The 7495-nt window shown below is 38.5% G+C and overlaps 1 pseudogene; it reads left to right on the top strand.

Moving 5' to 3' along the window:
* The first annotated feature begins 7001 nt into the window (after nucleotides 1–7001).
* On the top strand, nucleotides 7002–7156 carry LOC140628973 (U4 spliceosomal RNA; annotated as a pseudogene).
* The last annotated feature ends 339 nt before the right edge of the window (nucleotides 7157–7495 follow it).

Genomic DNA, 7495 nt, shown 5'->3' with positions numbered 1-7495 from the left:
ATTTCTTTTTTTTTAATATTTTTTAAATTTATTTATTCATGATAGTCACACACAGAGAGAGAGAGAGAGGCAGAGACACAGGCAGAGGGAGAAGCAGGCTCCATGCACCGGGCGCCCGATGTGGGATTCGATCCCGGGTCTCCAGGCTCGCGCCCTGGGCCAAAGGCAGGCGCCAAACCACTGCGCCACCCAGGGATCCCGATGGTAGATTTCTTAAATGTAAAGCAAGAACAATATTTTCTAAAATGTTCTATACAATTTAGAGTAAGGAAGAGATTAGTTTAATGCCAAGACATCCTAACTAGCATAAAAGAGAATACAGATCTCTCCTGGTCCAGATAAGATGGAATAAACTCATTCTCCCTATTCTTACTTACTAGGTACAACTATAAATCCTGGAAATAAAACTCTTTGTTCTTGTGGTCTTTGAGGCTCCCTTCTCCAATGAGAGGCACTGGGTAGCCAGGGAGTCTTCTGCAACCAGGATCCTTCCAGGACAAGTGACCTATCCTGGAAGCTTCTTTGTGTCCAATGGCTGAGAATCCCTTCCCTGACACAGACTGGCCAGGCTACTCTGGGAGGAGAGATTCTGCCACAACAAGTGGCCAAGTGCACAAAATGTTCTTCACGAAGACTCCCTTTCTCCAGCTAGAGGCACCACACAACCTAGCCTGAGGAAGCGCCTTCTGCCTCCACAGGCAGACCAGCACATACCAGTGGGAGCCCCAAGGCACCAGATAGCCTAAGCAGATCAAAGCACAGCAAAGGCTCTGAAAATTAAACTGTTACTGAAACCACAGCACAAAAAAGTAGGATAGGATCTATGTGCTAAACCTAAACAAGGAGACTGCCTGCTAAAATAGGGGATTTATATAGAACTAAAGTTTCCTAACACAATAGCCAAAATAGTCAGGATACATTAAAAAATCACCTGTCATACCAAGAATCAGGAAAATAACTCGAATGAGAAGAAGACAATCGAATGACACCAACACTGAGATGAATCATGTTGGAATTATCTGACAAAGATTTTAAAGAAGCCATTATAAAAATGCTTCAGTGAGCAATTATGAACATGCTAGAAACAAATGAAAAAATAGAAAATCTCAGCAAAGAAATAGAAGTCATAAAAAAGAGCCTAATGCAAACTGAAAAGTATATTGACAGAAAAAAATTAGGTACTTTTATTGAATGAAAAGAAGCCAATCCCCAAAAGTTACATACTGTATGATTCCATTTATTTAAATTTAATTTTAAAATGGCAGTATCACAGTATCATAGAACTTTGGAACAGTTTAGTGATTGTCAGGACTTAGGTTTTTAGTTCAGGAGAGGGTGACTGAAAAGATTAAGAGCAAGGTATTAGGATATTAATTGAGTAGTGTATTTACGTGTATGCACATAAAAATTTCCTTTAAAAATGGGGTTATCCAATGCCACAGAAAGCTTGAAAAATATCAATCCTGATGATGCTATATCTATTTTTTTTATTTATTTTTTATTGGTGTTCAATTTACTAACATACAGAATAACCCCCAGTACCCGTCACCCATTCACTCCCACCCCCCGCCCTCCTCCCCTTCTACCACCCCTGGTTCGTTTCCCAGAGTTAGCAGTCTTTACGTTCTGTCTCCCTTTCTGATATTTCCCACACATTTCTTCTCCCTTCCCTTATATTCCCTTTCGCTATATCTATTTTGATTGCAGTTTACTTTTCGTAGTGGAGGTTTGGTTATTCAGCTTAGGTTCTAAGTTGAACAACCCGGTTCTCCAGGATCCTGAAACAAAGATAAGTTGTTGGAGGAAATGCTGCACAACTGGGGAGGAGTAAATTCAGAGGTAATTATATAAATATTTAACAATTGGTTTAGCCTGTACACTAATCAATCAGAGGAATCATTAGTGCTAGAACAAGGTTCCAGAAGCATCTGTTGAGCTGGACCCTGGTGGAATCTAGGAGATACATAGGGGAGGCCCTAGGATAGTGGTGGAAGCAGTTGGAGAGCTTGAGCATTAAATAGCTATTTACCGGCTGATATGAAAATGTTTCAATATTTTTACAATCAATATGGCTCCATGCCAGCTTCATATAAGCCCTAGATATATTTATCATTTTCTTCTTCTCTTGCTGGTGCTTGTTAAACCATGTTTGCCACTATGAACAGTACTAAGAGGATTTCTGAAAAACTATTTCGTATCCTGAAGTTAGGGTAGAATTTGTCTTTTGCTGGGATCATTTCAGCCTGGACAGGAACTTTGCTAGGTGCTGAGGGCACTGAATATCTACCTTTAAGGAGCTTATACCTTTTTGGGTGGGGAGACTGATATATAAAGAGACGATGATCACAGAGTGTTCTAAGTACTATAATAGAGGAAGAGATTCTTAGACCAGCCTGGGATTAGAGGTCAAGGTTCAGAGTAAGCTCTCTGAAGCAGATTGCTTGAATTGAGTTCTGAAGCAGAAATAGAAATTACACATATGAAAAGGATTAAGGAATAGGAAGCTGAGAAGAGGACATTGCAATCAGAGAAAAAAAGCATGGTGTGAACTGGAAATTCCAAGCAGAGGTCTTTGCTGACAGATTATGAGATGAAGGAAAGGAGTTGTTGAGGCCTAGATCATGGAGTGTTTGAATGGAATGTAAAGAGCTTGGATTTATCCTGCAGTTGATGGGGTACCATTGCATAGTCTTTTTTAAAAAATATTTTATTTATTTATTCATGAAAGACAGACAGAGAGAGAGAGAGAGAGAGAGAGAGAGATAGGCAGAGGGAGAAGCAGGCTCCATGCAGGGAACCTGACATGGGATTTGATCTCGTGTCTCCAGGATCATGTCCTGGGCTAAAGGCAGCACTAAACCACTAAACCACTAAACCACTAAGCCACTGGGGCTGCCTGAATAGTCTTAAGTAGAGTATTAACATAACCAAATTTGCATTTAAGAAAAAACAGTCTTGTTATTAAGGCTACTACTTTACACCCTGTGAGTAATGTTACTTGGAGTTATGCAATGTGGTTACCCTGCTTTGCAGCATTATGAAGGATGTGTTTGAAAGGGGTAAGACTAGACACAGGACAAACTTTTAAAGGGAACTATTGCAACATTCCAGACAAAAGATAATTAGGATATGAACTAGCAGTAATGGAATTAAAAATAATTCAAGGAAATAATTTCAAGGAAAAGGTAGAAAGTTTAAGTGGCAGGACTTGGCAGGACTGGATGTAGAGAAGAGGTGAAATGAAGGATGGCTCTCAGGATTCTGGGTTGGGTCACCAGATGACCATTGACCATTATAATTTCAGATAGAATATTTGGAAGGTTGAGATGGAAGAATATGAGTGCAGATTTGGGCAGAGAGAGGTGGAGGTGTCCAGTGGCAGCTGGATATGTATGTTAGAAGGTTAGGCAGGGCAAGCTACATAATTTGTAAGTCCTAGTACAAAATTAAAATATGAAGCTACTTGGGGTGCCTGGGTGGCACAGTTGGTTAAATGTCTGATTCTTGGTTTTGGCTTAGGCAGTGATCTATAGTGAACTATAGATCTTCTGACCCAACCCAGAAACAAAAGGAAACAGGAAAGAGCAGTGTTTTGGAAGCCAAAAGAGAATCGTGAGATCTAGAGTCATGAGATCTAGCCCTGCTTCAGGCTCTGTGCTCAGCATGGAGTCTGCTTAAGACTCTCTGTCCCTCTGCAACCTCACTCTCAAATAAACAAATAAATCTTTAAAATAAAACAAAATGTAAAATGTGAAGCCACTTGCTCAAAAATTATTAATAATTTCAAGACAGTGGCAGCAGAGCATTAAACCAGTGCAGGAACTTTTCTAACCATGGGGCCCTGTGAACCAGCACAGGGTTCATGCCCATGAGACCAGTCCTGAATTTAGCAGAGAAGTCAGAGGTGTAAGTATGGATTTGGGAATCATTGGCATATTGATAGTCTTTTAAAATCATGAGAGTGGACAAGATTATCTAAAGAGCAGAGGGTTAAGGGTAAATTCCAGGGAATGCCAACAGTTAAAGAATAGACAGAAGAAAAAAAGCCCTTGATGGCAACTGTGTAGACAAGAGCAGTAGAAGTTAAAAGAACAGATTTTGGATACAGACTGCCTAGGTTCAAATTTCACCTCTGCCTCTTAGCTTAATGACTTTAGGTGTTTTCATTACTTTATTTCTAAATATGCTGGCAGTAGTATCTATTGTATAAGGTTGTATGAGGATTAAGCAATTCAATATATGTAAATGCTTAGAATGTTACTGAGGATGTAGAATATATATTATGCATATAATATATATTATTATTAGCTACTTCTATTACTACTTCTTCTTAGTAGTAATAGAAACAAAAGGAAACAGGAAAGAGCAGTGTTTTGGAAGCCAAAAGAGAAGATTTAAAGAAGTTTGAAAAGTATAATCAAATACAATAAAAAGAGCCAAAAAGATGACACCTGAACTATTGGACTTGACAATTAGGAAGGAGATCATTGATGAACTTAAAAACAGGGCAGTGAGCTGAAGTGTGAAAACCAAATTTTAATTGATTGAGAAGTCAAAATAAATAAAAATAAATTTGTGTGTGTGTACGCACGCGTGTGTGTAAATTAACCTTTTAGCATTTGTGAAAGGAGGAGAAAAGTGGAAGGGCAAAAAGAAGAAGGAAAAAAGAGGTGGGGTATACTAGATTGTTTTAGGGTATTTATAGAACAAAGCAGTGGAATGAGGGTGGTTGAAGATGTCGAAGGAAGAGGAATAATTGGTGGTGAAAGGACGCAGAGGACACAGAAGAAATGACTTATCTTTGAGGCTAGAGGGAAAAGGCAAGGATGGGTGTAGATGTAAATGGATTTACCAGTAAGGGAACGCTGAAGACAAAGCCCCAAAAAACCAAATTCTATCCCATACCTACTACCTTCCAGTAAAGTACCTAACCCTAAGCTCATAATGATCACACATCAGTACACCCTGAACCCTCACTCTGCACCAGCTACTCCCAGGGTGCTAACTCACATGGGGTGGCTCCCTTTCTCTTGCACATCCTTACACCCTACTAAAAGAAAAAATATGATGAGGCTTTTGTGGTAATCATTTCCTAGCATTTCTTTATACCTTTAGTACCTATGTGTGCATCCCTAAACACTACAGCTAAATTTTGTTTTGAAATTTATATGCTTGAAATACTATGTGCTATCTTCTTTTGTGTCTGACTTTTCTTCTGCAAGATTACATTTGTGAAATTTATCCCAGGTTACTTTGTGCACTGTAACATTTTTATGTTCCTAGCTATATAGTAATTTATTATATGAATACAGAAAATTTTATCCTTCTACATTGAAAGAAATTTATATTGTATTTAGTTTTCAGCTGTTATGAGTAAAGCTATATATCATTTTTGTGTATTTTCACACATTTCTGTTTATTACTCAGGATAAACCTTTTTGGTTATAGTGTAATTATATCTTCTATTTTAATTGCTAATGTCAAACTGTTTTACAAAGTGCTTGTACCAATTCATATTCCCACCAACAGTATATGAAAGTTACTGTTGATCCACATCCTTTCCTATATTTGGCATTTGTCATACTTTTAAATTTTAATATAGATGGGTACACTTTTATGTTTATTGATCGTTTGGATTTCCTCCTTTGTGAAGTGACTTTTCAAGTCCTTTATTATTCTATTGGGCTGTCTGTGTAAAAATGTGTATTTATCTATCTATATTTATCTTCTGAATACAAGTTCTTTATGGATTATATGTTTTGCAAATATTTTCTCCCCATTCCAAGGGTATGAAGATATTCTCCTATAAAATTATTTTAAAGTTTTGGCACTTGCTTTGGAATTTTTTTTTTTAAATTTTTATTTATTTATGATAGTCACAGAGAGAGAGAGAGAGAGAGGCGCAGAGACACAGGCAGAGGGAGAAGCAGGCTCCATGCACCGGGAGCCCGATGTGGGATTCGATCCCGGGTCTCCAGGATCGCGCCCTGGGCCAAAGGCAGGCGCCAAACCGCTGCGCCACCCAGGGATCCCTGCTTTGGAATTTTTAATCAACTTGGTGTTGGTGTGGAAATAGGCTTCCATTTAATTTTGTGTCCCATATGAATACCTCATAGCCCTAGCACTATTTATTTAAAACAAACTTTCTTCATCCACCACTTTGTAGTGCCATTTTGTCATAAAACAAGGCACCATATACATGTAAGAGTGCTTTGTGTGTTCTAGTGTGTCTCATTGGTTTAATCAGTTTACTTGCCTATACTTATGTCACACCTCACTATTGTTATTAAGGTGACAATAGCTCTATACTCTGGTAAAGCAAACTTTCCCACTTCGTTCTTCTATGTTAAGAGTGCTTTGGGGACGCCTGGGTGGCTCAGCAGTTGAGTGTCTGCCTTCGGCTGAGGGCATGATCCCGGGGTCCTGGAATCAAGTCCCACATTGAGCTCTCGGTGGGGAGCCTGCCTCTCCCTCTGCCTATGTCTCTGCCTCTCTCATGAATAAATAAAAAAAAAACTTTTTAAAAAAAGAGTGCTTTGGATATTTTTGACCCTTTGCATTTCCACATATACTTTAGAATCAAGGTGTCAATATCTCAAATACACCCACAAAAAATCCTGTTGGGATTCTTATTGGGATTTCAGTGCATCTATAGATCAATTTGGGGAAAATTGACATGTTTACAGAGTGATGCAATTAATGAAGATGGTGTATCTCTCCTTCATATGGATTTCCATTATGTCTGTCTTAGTCTAGTGGGGCTGCTGCAATAGAATACCATAGGCTATGTGGCTTATAAACAATAGAAATTTATTTCTCATAGTTCTGATGGCTAGGAAGACCAGGATAAAAGCTCTAGCAGATTCAGTGTCTAGTGAGATATCACTTCCTGGTTCATAGGTGGCTGTCCTCTCTCTGTGTTCTCACATGGCAGAAGGGGCAAGAGAGCTTTCTGGGGCTTCTGTTATAGGGCCACTAATCCCATTCGTAAGGATCTATCCAGCTTTGCGCAGTGGCAGTATCATAGCCAATGAGGTTTATCCGAGGCGCGATTATTGCTAATTGAAAACATAAGGATCTATCCTCATGATCTTATCAGTTCCCAAAGGCCCCACCTCCTAATACCATCACATTAGGGATTATATTCCAACATATAAATTTTGGGGAACCCATTCAGTTTCATAACAATACCTCCAAATTAATTTTCATAATTTTCCCTAAAGTTATTGCATGTCATTTGTTAGGTTGGCTACTATGTCTTCAGTATTTTTGATGCTGTCATAAGGGTATCTTCTAAGAATTTTGTTTTCTAACTCCTTTTTTGAGGAAATATAGAAATGTAACTGATTTGAGGGTTTATTTTTTAATGTTACTATTTTTGGTGTAAATTTCTATGAGTTTTAGTGAATGTATAGGTTTAAACAGCATCACAATGAAGACACAGAACAACTACATTACCTCCCAAAATATCCTTGAGCCTCTTCTTTGTAATTAA

Source organism: Canis lupus, chromosome X, assembly GCF_048164855.1.
Source record: "Canis lupus baileyi chromosome X, mCanLup2.hap1, whole genome shotgun sequence".
Taxonomy (NCBI): Eukaryota; Metazoa; Chordata; class Mammalia; order Carnivora; family Canidae; genus Canis; species Canis lupus.
Note: the sequence above shows the minus strand (reverse complement) of the source record. Positions and strands in the feature narration are given on the sequence as shown.